Raw genomic sequence first — 16,732 nt, forward strand, 5'->3', positions numbered from 1 at the left:
GACTTCAACTACTTCTCTATCAACTGGGAAAAGTACTCAAGCACCAATACACTGGCCCAACGCTTCCTGGAATTCATCAATTCCAATGCCCGGGACCAGCTCATTCTGACCCCCAGTAGAGGAAGCAAGATCCTTGAACTGTGTTGATTACTAACATATGGGACCATTGCTCGACAACAGTAGTCAATCCCTACCTGGTCAGATCCAACTATAAAGTAATCACCATGGAAATTCACATTTCACCCACACCCCCGCAAAAGTAACCACCTTGAAAAACGTCTCCAAAGCTGACTTTGGACTCCTAAAAACAGAGGTGGATAACTTCATAGCAACCGTGCCAATGGAAAATAGCTGCATGACTGCCGAATCATACACAAATGCGCTGTACAAATATGTACATAAATGCAAGAAACTAGCCATACCCAACAGAATCAAGATGCTCTCCTCCAAACACTGGAGGCCAATCTGGTGGTCCCCTGCCATTAATAAACTGTACAACAGAAGGAAGAAACTGTTGCAAAAAAGGTGGAGTCCCAAGACTGGAAAAACTCCCTTATTATCCTCAACAACAACTTGGGATCCATTATAAAATCATCTAAAGCCAGCTATGATGGCAGAATTGCAGCAGAAACTGACAATAATCACAAAGCCATTGATAGTTATATCAAGATTCTCCATGGCAATACCCAGAAGTGCTCTGAGTTACTGCACATTGCTACCTCCTACACTGAACCAACAGATATTGCCAACATTCTTGCCAACACATTCAGTGCCAGCTTTACCCCTCTCTCCCCCCTTAAGGGAACAATGACAGTGCCAGAGGAATGCCAGACACCCAGCATTACTGCACCCAGGGTTAAACCTGCATTGTCCATGGGCAAGAATACAGCTTCCACGGGACCCAAAAATATTCCTGGCTGTGTTCTATATGAACTACAAAGAGATCTGGCACCACATCTGTCTGCCCTGTTCAGTCACAGCCTCACCTCAGGCTTTGTCCCTCCCAAATGGTGCACTGCTACAGTCATCCCTCTCCATAAAGGGGTAGTGACTACAGACCCTGGGAAGTATTGGCCCATTAGTCTGATGAGTCTCATATGTACAGCATTGAAGTGCATCATCATGGACCTGAACGACAAAGATATAGGTAGTCTCCTAACTCTGGACCCCACACATTTTAGCTTTGTGAAAGGGTGATCATGCCTGCTCAACCTGGTTGACTTCTTTGAGTCAGTCACCAATGCTGTGTATAATGGTAAGTTACTGCATACAGCCTACATTGATCTGGCCAAAGCTTTTGATACCATTCCTCAGTCAGGAATTATTGCTGAACCTACCAAACTAGGCATAAACCCCTATATCACTAGGTGGGTTGCAAATTGGCACACAGCTAGAAAACACAGTGTGAAAGTAGCAAACACCAAGTCAGACTGCCAACCAGTCATGATTGGACTCCTGGGTACTCTCCTGTTCAGCATCTACTTCTCAGGAGTCCAGGCCAACACAAAGGAATTCTGGCTGACCAAGTTCACAGATGGCTGCAAGCTGAGAGCCATCATTGACTCCACAATTGATGCAGATATCCTACAGAAAGGCCTCACTGAGACAAATGACTGGTGTGGAAACCATGGCCTGAAGCTTAACACCACAAGATGTATCATCATCCCCTTTGTTTAAAACTCAGTACCTACTAAGTGTCGCATTGATGGGAGCCCAATGAACACTGTAGGCATTATAAGAGATCTGGGGACACAGGTTGACAGCAACCTCTCCTTCAACTACCGAATTGCCACTGTGGTCAGGAAGTCCTTCTATGTGCACATCTCATTACCAAGGGTTTTGCATCCAGGAAGAAATAGGTCATTGTCTCTGTCTACTCTTCCCTCATTAGACCAATCATCAAGTATAATGGCCCATTTGGAATGTACCTCACTAGACACCTGCAACAGCTGGAGAGGCCACAGAAGTACCTCACAAAGGGGATCCTAGGCATTAAACACATGTCCTACACTGACAGACTTAAAAGAATCCAGCTATTCTCTGTCTCATATCACCTACTTAGAGGCAATCTCTGCTTGACTTACAAAGACATGTTTGACCCCGCACTTTTAGAAATGCTACATCTAAAGACATCCCAATCCTTCCACACCACATCCTGCAGAGACCTCAGCCCCATTACAACAATCAACACAACATACTGGAGGGACAAGCTCTTCATTCAGAGCCTGCACATGCCCTGGAATAGACTTCCCATGCATGTCAAGCAGAGCACCTAGCTGACTCTGTTCCAGAGAAATCTTGATGAGTGGATGGGTAATAGAAAGTTCACCCCAGGGATCACTCCAGTGGCTTTCCTTGATTGAGGCACTGGGAACTAACTTTGGGTGTCACAATGGCAGAACACTTCTATGGGCTAGGCATGTAAAGGCTCCAGGGCCATTAGTCTAGTACATACCTATGAACCTATAAGGGGAATGACAGCATGACTGGTAAAGTAGAGCAGTGGGTAAGGAAACTTATCAAAATACTTCTTCCTACAAACATACACTCTTACACACTCACACACACATTTGCCAGATCTGAGAGCAGCCTGCTGCCCATCTAGTTATCTGTGTTATGCAATTATCACATGCAATACAGAGCTTATTAGGCTTACAACTGGCCAAATGTGCTGATAAGGGGTATGATATCAGCAGGACTGATAAAGTAGGGCAGTTGGTGGGAAACTTATCAAAATACTTCTTCCTACAAACATACACACATATACAAATATTTGCCAGATTTGAGAGTAGAACACCTGCCTATGTAGTTATTTATATTATAGTGTAATGCAGTTATCACACATGCTACAGAGCTTACTGGACTGACAAAAAGCCAAAGGTGCTCATAAGGGGAATGGCATCAGCAGGGGTGATAAATTAGGGCAGTGGGTAGGAAACTTATCTTACTTCTTTCTACAAACATACACACCCATTTGCTGGATTTGAGAGTGAACCCCTGCCTAGGAAGTTATTTGTACTACAGTGTTACACAGTTATTGCATATACTACAGAGCTTATTGGGCTCACAACTGGCCAAAGGTGCTGATAAGTGGAATGACATCAGCATGACTGATAAAGTAGGGCAGTGGGTGGGAAACTTGCAAACACACACACACACACACACACACACACACACACACACACACACACACACACACACACAAACACACTTATACTGCCACATACACACATTTGCCATATCTAAGATTTGAACCCCTGCCTAGCTAGTGATTTGTATTATAGGGCTATGCTGTTATCGCATGTGCTATGGAGCTTACTAGGCTGACAACTGGCCAAAGATGCTGATAAGGGGAATGATATGAGCAGGACTGATAAAGTGGGCCCTGGCAAATGTTGTGGGTGAGAATGGCATAAAACTGTTTCACCTACAAATAAACACACACTCCCTCACTACACACGCACACACACGCACACACACGCACACACACGCACACACACACACACACACAATTAGCGCATGTGCTACAGAGTACAGAGCTTATAGGGGTGATTCATATCTGATGGTACTTCTAAGGTGAATGACAGCAGCAGATCTTGTGACGTAGGGCAATATGAAGTATACTGGACACACACACACACACACACACACACACACACACACACACACACACACACACACACACACACACACACACACACACAGTTGCCAGTATTGAGATGAGAACCCCTATCTATATAGTTATTTGTATTATAGTGTTACTCAATTAGCGCATGTGCTACAGAGCTTATAGGGGTGATTGATATCCGATGGTACTTCTAAGGTGAATGACAGCAGCAGATCTTGTGAAGTAGGGCAATATGAAGTATACTGAGTGGGAACAGTCTCCTAATACTTGACCTACAGACAGACAGACACATATACACACACACACACGCACGCGCGTGCACAGGTGATGTGATATTATAAACCCAACTTCAGTACTGTTACACAATGGGGCTCACCTTTTATGCTGGCACATGCAACTGTTTTCAACTGGTATGCCACTGTCCACAGCAGGACATCACCGTATGCCATTCAGGGTAACTGTGTGTGTGACTCACTCTGTCTGTGTCCCCCTTTGTCTTTCTCTCTATCACTGTCTGTTTCTCACTTCATCACATCTATGTGTGTGTGTATGCTTGACATATGTTGTTATCTGCTGTCCATATATATGTGTGTGTGTATCTCTTGCAACAGATGCAGATATATCACACATATGGGCCACCTACAGCTAGCTGAGGGTAATCCTGTCTGATGTGTGTTTGTGTGGGGACAGTTGAGGTGTACATAGCAGTCTGTATGCAGACTTCTATACAAAATACAGTCATGTATCCTGATGTGTGTACCAACATGTCCTGTGATTCTCTAAGTGTAGGAGCATGTCCAGTGTGACATTCTATAGTTAGAGTTGGACTCCATTCCAGAGATAGGTGTACTCCAGTCCAGGGTTTTGTGTGCTACAGCCATACCTCTCAGGTGTACACAGGACTTTCCCCAGGGTACTTGGTTTGTTTAGCAGACATTGTCTGACATATCTGTACTCTGACACTGCAATGTATTGCGTTATTACCTAGTACCAGACATCCTCAGATCATCACAGTGCTTTACTAGGGGAATACTAGTTGTATGATGCATAGTCCAATATTATGAGGGCAGCTATGTACATTCTTGCCCAACAAGGCCATTTGTGAGGTGTGACTACAGCTAGTTTAGTAATGACGTGCTGTGTAAACAGTCTAGCAACCTTGTGATATACTTGCTGGGGATCATCTGTTTGTGTGGTATCTTTCTAACCTGAGATGTCATATCCTTGTGTGGGCATACCTCTCAACTGTACATTTCTTGGAAGGTTGTTCAGGTGTTTGCCTAGAGGTTTCATCCGTTCTATGTAAAACTTGTGTTTCAATGGCAAGTTAGTTACATATAATTGAAGAGTTATGTTACAATGTAATGACAGACATTACTGTTTCAGACTACATAACCTTCAGACAATTACCGCTACTGCAAACCCCTCACCCTACCAACTTTCTCAGAATGTAAGAGCGGTATTTGTAACACATGCCTATCATTGTGCCTTTGTTCCACTTTAATTTCTGCCCTTGTCCAGACATCTTGCTGGGAGTTACCTGTGCAGGCATGTTCATTCTGTCTAAAAGCAAACATAAGACAAAAGGATTATCGAGAATAACCACTGACAACAGTACTAAAAAGCACTTATATTCACAAAAGCCTTGGCACTTCAGCCGCACATCCTTCAAGATGTCACTTATATGTGTAGTATATTCCACATAGCACTTGCCAGTGACAGAGCAGTGAATGTCACTGACATGCATAACAGTTGGCACTGCAGTTATATGCACATGGCCCAGTCAAAGACACCACTGTACCTAGGGCACTACAAGATGACTGCCAGGAGAAAATGTTGGCCAGATCCTGACAGTATTAACCTGCCATACACATAGCTCATTCACCCCTGCATATTGTGGACAGGCAACATGTTTTCATGTGTATTGATAAAGCCCTGCCAATGTGTGCTATGCTGCAATTTCTTTGCAAACATATGTGTTACTGCATTTGTGTGGGTATATGGGGGGGGGGTTCACACCTGTCGACTGTCCACATTTGCACAGAATGTGCTGATATTTGCTTTACATTTTGATAACATTTGCCACAGTATTGTGCCCTGTCTTGGGCACTAGAGGCATATCAGTAAAGAGCACAGGTCGAATTGTACTGGCATATATTTGAGTTTCAGACTTTTTACCCTTCATTGCCTTACTGCAACTGCGGGTCTTGCTGTGCTATTACTGTCTGAGTCTGTAGGGGGCATAATTCAACATTGCCACCATTTGTATGCCTTTACCAGACATTTCTTTGTGGTTTTCTCCATCTGAATTGCTGTGTGGGTGTGAGGGGTGGGTATGGGACCCCCACACTGACATCCATGCCTGTGACCTATGACCGCCAGTTAGTTGTGCCCACACATACACTGCAGTGGGATTTGCCACCTTGGGTACTACTGCATAGTGTGTGGGGGCCAGTTTTGGTCAGACATTTCCTGGTGTCCCACATAGCTGTCAGTTGTGTGCTGCTATCCCAGTAGGCCACTCCATTCCCTTGCATGCATGCAGCATTACCATAGATATACTGCCAAACATACTGATCTATTAATTTATTGTTAAGAAGACTGACTTACCTTGTGCTTGCGGCAGTTGTAAGGATTGTGCTTGAGGGCTGCCTATGTTTGGATGCACACAGTACACTGCCTGTACATGGTAAGTTACAGGTAATGTGATGTGTGTATCATTCATTTTACTTTATGTGTGAATCAGAGAGGGATGTCAGTCTCTGGGCTCCCTACAGTGCCATTGTGCATGTTATGCGTTGCCTCTTTGCCAAGGCATGAGCATACTGGGCACACCTCCATCTGCCTACAGGAGTAGGATCAGGGCCCTGCTCCTCTGAGTCTCTCTGTGCCTGTGTGGACCTTGGCAATGGTGGTGGGTTGTGTGGTCCTTCCCTGTGCTGTTCCTGCTGCAGATGTCTCTGCAGAATCATATTGTGTAACATTGCACATACTATGAACATGTGTGCACATATGGCTGGAGAGTACAGCAAGGCTCCACCAGATATGTCAAGGCAGCGGAACGGTGACTTGAGCATTCCAAACATACACTCTATAATGATCCTGGTTTGTGCATGTGCCTCATTATGGTGCTCTTTTGTGGGTGTGTATGCATTTCTGATGGGTATCATCATCCACAGCTCCAGTGCATAGCCAGCATCCCCCAACAGATAACCATATGGGATGCCCCCACTGGAAACTGCCTGGTACAGCTGTGATGACTGCCAGATGTGGGAGTCATGATAGCTTCCAGGGCTGCCAGCACACACATTCATGATAATGCCCTGGGCATTGTACACGACCTGGCAGTTGATGGAGGGGAATCCCTTGTGGTTTATGTAGACCCTACGCTATTCACCTGGTGGTGCTTTGATGTGGATGTGCATGCAGTCTATGGCACCCAGTACCTCCTGGTATTCTGCTACATGGTGGAAAATGCCCATGAATCACAGCTCAGTGATTTGCTGAAGTATGTCTCTGTCCACCCTGTAGCACTCCAAACTCTCCAGATCATGTAACCACTGGTAAGGTACCCTGGGTCTGAACACTCTTCTCCTCCTTCTCGGTCTGTGGTGGTTGTCAGCATTATCCTCCTCTACACCCTCAGCCTCTAGCACATACTGATGTATCAAAGCAATGGCAGCCCCTAACATTTTTCGATTTAAAATTCCCCCGCATGTGTACACCAATGGTGAAGAATTTGTGGGAATAACCAGACTGTAAGTTGTTTCCCTAGTTTATACTGTTGTGCTGCAGATGCTGCCTATATGGTTTGCTGAGTATGATGCATTCCACCTGCTGGCTATGTAATTTGTTCTTGATTGCTTTTATTTTGCTATTTTCCTTTTTTTTCTTTTGACCCTTCCCATTTCCTCCCCTTTTACGCCCTGAGGCGCGCTGTGCAAACCCGGTGCCCAAATGTAAACATTCCTGCTATTTCCATTTTTTTTGTTTGTTTGTTTTAGACCCAGTACACACTGCACATACCCATTTATCGGCCCTGCCCTGGATGTAAACATGCTCCTCATTTCATGGAATAAGTCAATACAGCCTCAGACACAACCCCTTGCTTAGCTGTCCTTAGCTAAGCTTATCTCTGTGCCATAGGGCTCTAATGTGCTTACAACATGACTGGCACACCCCCGTTCATCTTTGTTGCTCCTCCTAGTTATACAATCATGCTATAGCACCTACACGGTTAGGTGCAGTTTGGCACTTAGAAGATTTTTGTGATTCAGCAAATTTCTCCTCATTTGCATACCCCACTGCCTTAGTCCATAGTTACTGCACTAACACAGAGCCTTTCCCCTTGACAACCACTGTTCCCTGGCATTGTTTTGATTTTGCATGCCATAGACTATAATGGCAAAATGCAGATTTCCCTTAAAATTGAGTTTTCATTTTTTTTTTTTTTTTTTTTTTTTTGGCACAGTCTCATTTGCACGCCGCTGCTCTATGCTTAACGGCTGAGATTGGCCAAAAAAAAAAAAAAAACTTTGATTTTTATAAAAATGAAGCAGTTTTCCATGCCTATGGCCATTGGCATGCCTAAAGACTATAATACATGCTTTTTTGGGAGCCGTCATGCCATTCTGTTATTTGCCGAAATGTATTCCGTTAGTAACCAAATACATTTCTGCAACTAACATTGTTTTTGCACGGATACCTGCCTGCTTGCTGAATTGCTAATTCACCTCATTTGCATAGTTTTCACCAACAAATGAGGTAATTAGCATTCTGAAGTCATGCCCGTGCAGGAACAGTATAGGCAAGTTTGTGCACATCAGATCAGCTGTTTGCTGGATCACTCGACGGCCATATTCCATGCAGGAATTATGTTCCTGCACAGAAGTTTGAGCTTCCTGAATCCTGGGGTATCTCTTTCACATTTGATTACTTTTACTCTTTTTTTCCATAGATTAGGGGACATGATCATGTCTGTGTGAAGCTAACTCTGCTAATGTGGTCTAAGGCAAAAACTCACCAGGTTTTGCTATGAGCCATGAACTACAATTTAACTTCAGTTAGTATTGCTGCTCAGTGCCAGGCATTGCACAATTTCTGAGGTTTCAGACAGATAACTCAGAAGGGGTTAGAGAGACAGTGACAGACGGTGGGACAGGGAGGCAGAGAGTAAGTAGATTATCACAGAAGCAGGATAATTGTGGCTCAGTACAATATGCAGGCAACAGCTACACATGAAATAGTCTTATAAAACAATCAATAACAGTTTGACATGGTGCTGGACTAGAAGCCTTGACAATAAGCAAACATCAGTCTGTAGATCTGATTATTATCTGAACATACCGCAAAAGAACTCCTACTTCACAAAGTTAAAAGCACACAGTAGAAGAGACATTAACAACTTACTGAAGCAAGGGAATATGTGGCCATTAGGCTTTATCACTGTTATGTCAACAGTAAAATGCCATAAGATGAAAATTACATCCATCAGCTTAATAACAGTGAAACAGTATAAAGTAATGAAACAGATGGAGTGAGGAGTAAGAGAGAGATGGACAGAGTCATAGAAAGTTTATGGTTTATGGGACACTCAGGACCATCTTTTTGATGTGTTATTCTTAGGTGTTTCTTCATCATTAATTTGTCATGCTTTGCGCAATAAAGTACTTGCTATAGTAGCAAGAAAGTGTAAGAGAGTAGAAATGAAATTACAAGATAAGTAGGATAAGGGTGGTTTATTAAGCATCTACATCGAGGATGTAATGTGTTAGCCAATGCTTTACTGTTGCACTAGTCAAATGCTATATTGTCTAATGTTTTCCTGTCCGATTGTGATAAGTTATTGTGCTGTTAATATTTTAATTATTACTGTATGTTCATTAGTCCTACTGTTATTCAAACTGTGTGTTTCATTGTTATGTCTTGCACGGGGACCAAAGCAATGCAATTTCATTCACCTCGCACTGTTGTGTATATCTGATCGACAATAAAGTTTACTTTGACTTTAACTTGACTATATTTTTTCCTATCCTGATAGGTTCATGAAATGTAACTGGAGATAAATACAGACACTCATACTTCAACACATGACAGGAATTTAAAATAAAATGAAATAATATTTTGGTATACATGTGAAATCAAACCCATGACACTATGCAAAAGCATCAATCTACATATATGTGAATTATCATAAAATACCACACATGAACTATAAAATCATGGCATCCAACAGTTTAGTAATTACTACAGTAACTGCCTGAAAGTAATGCATTTACTCTGTATTCCTATAGTGCAGCAAGTTTAAGTATTTTTATGAGGGCAACCAGACTAGTGTGAGAGGTGCAAAAAACTCATCAGTTTTTGCCACAGGACATGAAATGCCATTCACCATCACTCAGCACTCGTGCATGGTATCAAACTCTACACAAGCACTGACAACAAAAAGTGAAGGCTTTTAAATTAGTTATTTCTGGCCGTGTATGTTGTGTTTGATTCTGTTTTAAAACCAGATTAAATGTGTGAAAAAAGGATTTGATAGGCAGTGATGAAAAAAGAGATAAGCAGAGGGGAGGACACAGGGGAAAATACAGGACATTGCAGGATAGTGGTGGGAGAGCACCATAGCTATCCACTTCTTTATAACATACATGAAAAATGGTTCACAGAATTTGATGAATTTGGAGACTTACCACAACAGGGATGGGTAATAACAACAGAATAATGTTGTATAGTTAATTGTACCAAATCATGTGTATCAAGAAAACATGTAGTTGAAGTGGAAAGCTTTTAATAGGGTATATTTTGTGTGGGACAAGTTTTTCAGGCAGGTTGGGTAGGATAGGTAGCAAGAGTACAAACACAGAACATACAAGATAGACAGGAACAGAAATAAAAAGAAAAGGTTGGGTCACCATGATTAGGAATAGGTAGGGGACAATAGAGATGCATCTACATCCAGCTTGGGTGTATTGAGAATCTAGTCCACACCCTCAGAACTGTCATCAGTGTGTCAGTTTCCTGGGTCAGTGCTGGATGTGACATTGATTTGACAATCTTACAAAGGACATTTTCAACTCTGACAATTTGGACACTGAGGACCTTCTCTATTTCGCCCACTAGTCTTGTCAGCTCCTGATGGGTGGCAAAATTATCATCTCCACAAGTTACTGAATGTTACCAATGCACTAGCAGCCAGGACAGAGCTACCTGATGCAGGTGGACCTAGTAGGGGAGGAATTGTGGAGGCAACACTGACAGGTTGTGACCCTAATGTGCTGGATGTCTGTGCTACCTGTGGTGGTGCCATTGTCACCTGTAGAGGTATGGCAGGTGGAACACCAATGGTCAATCCAAATCCCTTTTGCTGATGGCCATTTTGGTTTCAGCAGCAATAAAACCTCCAAAAAAAACAGAGAGAGAGAGAGAGAGAGAGAGAGCTAGGGTTGGTGAAGACAAGAGATAATAAGATCAATGGCAAATCACAATATGGCTCACATTATTTCAATAAATAAACAGATGTGATACATAAATACATTAATCGTTAACACATCCAGATATGATGTGACTGCATTAACGTGTTATGCAGTTTTATAAAATAAATCAATCTCACTGATATATAAGAAATGGAAATATTTGTTTGACTATGCCATACTATAAATATGCTTTCCAAGTTAATAATTGCAGTTACCAGCATTGAATTGTTAATGTCAGTATGTATTGTAGTTAATATTTTGGAAATACTATCCAGCAAAAAAAAGCTAATGTTTGCTTCTGGGAATTGAACCCATGCACAACTAAGTTGGTATATTCTCTGCCTAATGGAACCAGCAAGAGCTATGGGAGAAGGTATGTGTGCTTGATATAAAAGTATGTATGCCTGGTCAAAATGATAAGGACTGATGAACTAATAGTGATCATTTGGCTTGCATTTTAACAGATGCATGCTTACCACATGATTTTCTGAAATGTGATAGACTCTCATGATACACCTCAGTGTTCTATGCTATCTCTTCTATAGCTGTACAGTGCATAACAATAAAAAGTATATGAAAGCATAATGAATAAATAACTGTACTGGCTGGCTAATCCATGCTATATCATTGACTGGTAATGGGTCAATATAATTACTTAATGGAGTGTTGTTTGTTGTATTAAATTCCTCCTCCCATCAGCTCAAGAGATGCTGTTTGTGCATCTTCTTGCCACTGTAATGGTGATGATATGACATTGTTCACCAGTGCATGGAATGCCAGTTTCACTAAAGACAGACTTTTCCAAGTTATTCCAAACCTCGGCCTTATACTGAGACCCAGTATATTCTTCCTGAAGCAGCCTACAGCTGTAGCACTTGATAAGAAATTAGAGAGTATATCTTTTGAAAGAGGATGCCCCCAGAGCTAATTCACTTTATTCAATGTATTAGTAAAGATATTTGGCTGACTGGGGAAAAAAAGGATATGCCCCTATTAGGACAAGGTCAAGGGTAAGTGAGTGAGAACATTATCTATGAAAATATTCTCCCATAGATTAATTTTAATAGGACATTCATTATTGAATATAATGTTTGTGCCAATAAAATTAAAAACATTATTAAGAAAAACTGGACTATTACAAACACTTTCCCAATGCATAAAGAAGTTTTGGGTGGCAAATCTACATTTATATTTAAAATTATCATCAATTTTAAACAATATATGCTGTTTTGTAATAGAAGGTTCGATAACACATCTGTAAGGTATGGGACCACGGTTCCCAATTAGTTCAGCAAACATCTGAAATGTCAAATGCCGCTTTATCGACAGCTGATTGTACTAAAGGCCAAACCCGAAGACATGGAATAGCGATTTTTTTCCTAGGGAAAAAAAAATCACTGGGCCGTTTTCGTGACTTTGCAGTTTCATCCACTGTGGTGTGATCTCAAAGTTGGTATATTTAAGTGGGGGGGTAAAGCCCCCCCCCCACACACACTTTATTTTGTGTTTGTTCTTTTGTTTTGTTTTTTTTTTTTTTTTTTTGGACCAGCGATTTGTTTTCCTTAGGAAAAAAATTGCTGTTCCATTTGTTCAGGATTTGGATGTTTCGACATTTAGGTGTCGATGAAGTGGCATTTGACATTTTGAAACTTCATTTATTTAATAGGGAAGTGGGTACACCAAATGCAGTACTTGTAACCAATGTTATTACATTTGCCCAGCAAACAGATTACCCTAAATAATGGAATTAATAGTATTATAAGACTGAAGAAGGGAAATTTTAGAACCAGTGGATTCATTTACATTTCACTTTATTCCCAGTATTCTAATTTTTACATAGGGAAAACTGAATGCACACTCAGTAAAAGGATTTACAAACACCTTTATGACATCAAGGTGAAGAATAACAAAATGCATTATGTAGACACGTTTTAAATTGTAGGGACAAAATGATTTTAAATTTGCTATCTTGGAAAAAGTGAATACACAGCCAAGAGGGGGGGGGGTCTGGTATTTAAGTTTGGAATACAAATAACTCATTTGACAATTGAGGTTAAATGCTATCTCACCCCCTGGCTTGAATGAGATGGTCTCTATTGTCAGCAGTTTTAAAAATGTGGTCACTAAAATTATAATAGATGGATTTTACCTCTTAAACACTGCTTTATTTAAAGGCAATACACTGCATTTATTTTATTGTCCATGCTTTTAGTAATATTCTATACATTCATAAGCCTAAATGGTGTTTTATATTGTTTATAGAGATTTATAACTATTTATGTATGCAATATTATGGATTATACAAAGGAGAATGGGGAGTTTTTCAATAAACTAACCCCCCTTTTTTATTCTATAATCTTTATTCTATAACCTTCATATGTATTACTGTCTCTTTGAGGAAAAGGGTTTTAAAGAGGTTACTAGGTAAACCGATTCTAAGGAAGTTCTGGTCCCATGGAAGGAAAGTGCTTAATCTGCTTTATGTACTCAAACAGTTTTTGCAAACAGAGCCTCATACTTATGTTTTTTGGATTCAGAGGTTTTTGTAAGTGTTTGAGGAGCTATGTATCTTACTTTGGTGGTTGGAGGTGACGCTGTGTATTTTCTGTTTGAATGGCATTGATTTTGATTATTGTGTTCTGGTTGTCGTTCTTTTGTCCAGCTGGTTTTCTGATTTCAAACCCTGCATTACCTGTCCTCTTTTTCTAAACTTATTGCAGTTACACATTCTGACACAGAGATAGAAATCTGACAGGTGCATTTTCTTAGGTTCATAGGTAGCTACTAGTCACTTATAAGCCTAGTCGGAATGTGTTGGCTTTCGCCGCCTCCTTAGATTAGTTCCCTATGCCTCTGTCCAGCAGAGCCATTGAAATGATCCCTGGGGTAAACTTTCAGTTCCCCATCTACTCGTCAAGGTTTATCTTGAAGAGGGTTAGCGAGGAGCTCTGCCTAAAGTAGATTGGAATATTGTTCCAGAGTATGGGAAGTCTCTGGGATTGGAATCTATCCCTCCAGCATGTCCTATTTATTTTTGTGGTGAGGTTTAGATCCCTAGAGTGTGTGGCTCGAGGGGATATGGTTTTCTTTAGGTGGAGCATGTCCATCAATTCTGGGTTGGACATGGCCTTGTATGTCAGGCAGAGATCACCTCTGAGTAGGCGGTATGCAACTGAGTATAGCTGGCATATGTGGGAGTTTGTGGGTACTTTGTTTTTTCCAAAGAGAATGACTATGCTCTTTTTGGCATTTAGCTTGAGGCCATGGTTTTCACATCAGGTATCTGACTCAGTGAGACCCGTTTGGAGGATGTCTCTGTCCATCAGAGAGTCAATTATAGCCTCTAGTTTGCAGTCATTTGTGAACTTGGTCAGCCATAGTCATAGTCCTTCTGTGCTTGCCTGTACCTCTGAGAAGTGTATGCTGAATAGGAGGAGTCCTAGGACTGAGCCCTGGAGAATGCCACTTGTAACCAGTTTAGAGTCAGACCTAGCTTCTGCAACTCTTATGTGGATTCTGTCTGTGAGCCAGTTGGCAACCCATCTTGTGACGTAGGGGTTTATGTTCAGGCTGGTGAACTTGTTTATAATACCTGAATGGGGAATGGTGGTGAAGGCCTTTGCAAGGTCTAGGTGGGCTGTGGGGACCACCTTTCCCTCATTTATAGCCTTGGTAACTGTCTCAAAAAAGTCCACCAGGTTTAGGAGGCATGACCTGCCCTTAAAAAAGCCAAACTGGGTAGGGTCCAGTGTTTGGAGGTTCCCAATGTCTCTGTTTATGAGATCCATGATGATGCACTCCATAGCCTTGCAGACCAAGCTAGTCAGGCTTATAGGGCTATAGTTCCCAGGGTCTGTTGTGGCTCCACCTTTGTGGAGTGAAATAACCATTGATGTGTGCCACTCTATGGGCATGTAGCCTGTGGAGAGGCTGAATTTTAACAGTGTGTTTAGGTGAGGGGTTAATTCATCTTTGAGCTCATGTAGGACGCAGCCTGGGACACCGTCCATTCCCATTGATGCTGTGTTTTTGGCTTTGAAGAGGACTGTTTTAACCTGGTTATGGGCCATTTTGGGGGTGGGGGGGTGAAGTTTGCACTGAACCTGTCTGCTAGGATGTTGGCGATATCGGTCAGTTCAGTGTATTTTGTGCCATTCTGCACTAACTCTGAGCAGATCTGAGAATTGCCACTTAGATTTTTGACATAGCTAAAGAATTCCTTGTAGTTATCTTTGGAGTCCTTGGCAATTTTTCTTTCTAAGCTAGCCTTGGTTTATTTTATAAGGGATCGTAGTTTCTTGCTGATACTGATCAGGGATGTCTTCTCTTCTTGGGAATTTACCCTTTTCTGTACTAGTTTCCTCCTTCTATTGTATAGCCTGTTATGGCAGGGGTCCACCAGACTGGTTTCCTTTTCTTGGAGGAGTGACTCTTGGTTTTGCTTGGGATAGCATGATCCATGCATTCTTGTAGGTGCACGTAGAGTGCATTAGTATAGGATTTTGCAGCTTGGACAGCATTATCCTTTGGCATGGGGGGCTTTGAAACTTTCCACCTTGGTCTTAAGTAACGTGACGTTTGCTTTTGAAAAGTTTTTCACTGTGTTTTTTTTGACCAAAGATGGGGGGGGTGGAATGTGGATATCCAGAGTGATTAGTTTATGGTCACATCTAACCAGCAAGGGGATGACCTCTGGTGTGGAATACTGGTCGCCCATGTTGGTCATGACCAGGTCCAATATGTTGTCACCTCTGGTGGGGGTGTTGACCAGTTGATCCAGGGAATTTGAGTCTATAAATTCTAGGAAATGTTGGGCAAGGGAGTTAGTACTTGAGTAGTTCTTCCAGTTATAGTTTGGGTAACTGAAATCATCCAATATTAGGGTGCTTGATAGGACCTTTATGTTTCCCAGTGTTTTCAGACATGTGGATTGGGGGTCCTGGGACATGGTGGGTGATCTGTAGCAAGCTAAAATTTGAATTGCAGTTTTTCTCATTGTTAGTTGCAACGTGGATGATCTGTGAAGCACCATGCTGTGCCACTAACCTGGAGGTGTGGGTATCCTTGATGAATATGGATACACCCCCACCTTTTGTGTTTCAGTCCGGGTTTTATGGCCGAAATGTATGGTATGAGTTGTAGCCTGGTAGTGCTGGGGTGCTCTCTGGAGCCTTAAACCAGGTTTCTGTTACTGCACATATATTGATGTTCTCCATACTAAGGAGTGCCTCAAGTGTGTGCATTTTGAGGTTTAGACTTCTGGCATTGAGTAGCATTACCCTCAGTTTTTTCTTACTTGTGCTATTTATGGTGGTGGGTTTGTCTTTTGAGCATTGCCTAAAAAGGCACTATAGGGGTGGCAAGAGCCTTGGCCATTATTCGAAAGCCTAAGGGTGACAGGTGCAAGCCATCTCTAGCAAAGCAGCATGGCTTGTCGAGCATGTCATCCCAGGCTGACAGATACTGGATCCCCTTTGAAAGACACCAGAAGCCTAGCCAATTGTTGAAATTGATAATTATTTTCTTTATACCATGATATCATTCTTGGTGAGGGCAGGATGCTACTCAGGGTCAGAGTCATACAAGCCTAGGTTATGTGATCAGAGAGCTCCTCCACATCTCTTTTCAG

Source organism: Protopterus annectens, chromosome 1.part2 (assembly GCF_019279795.1).
Source record: "Protopterus annectens isolate FY-2018-M chromosome 1.part2, PAN1.0, whole genome shotgun sequence".
NCBI classification, from domain to species: domain Eukaryota; kingdom Metazoa; phylum Chordata; order Ceratodontiformes; family Protopteridae; genus Protopterus; species Protopterus annectens.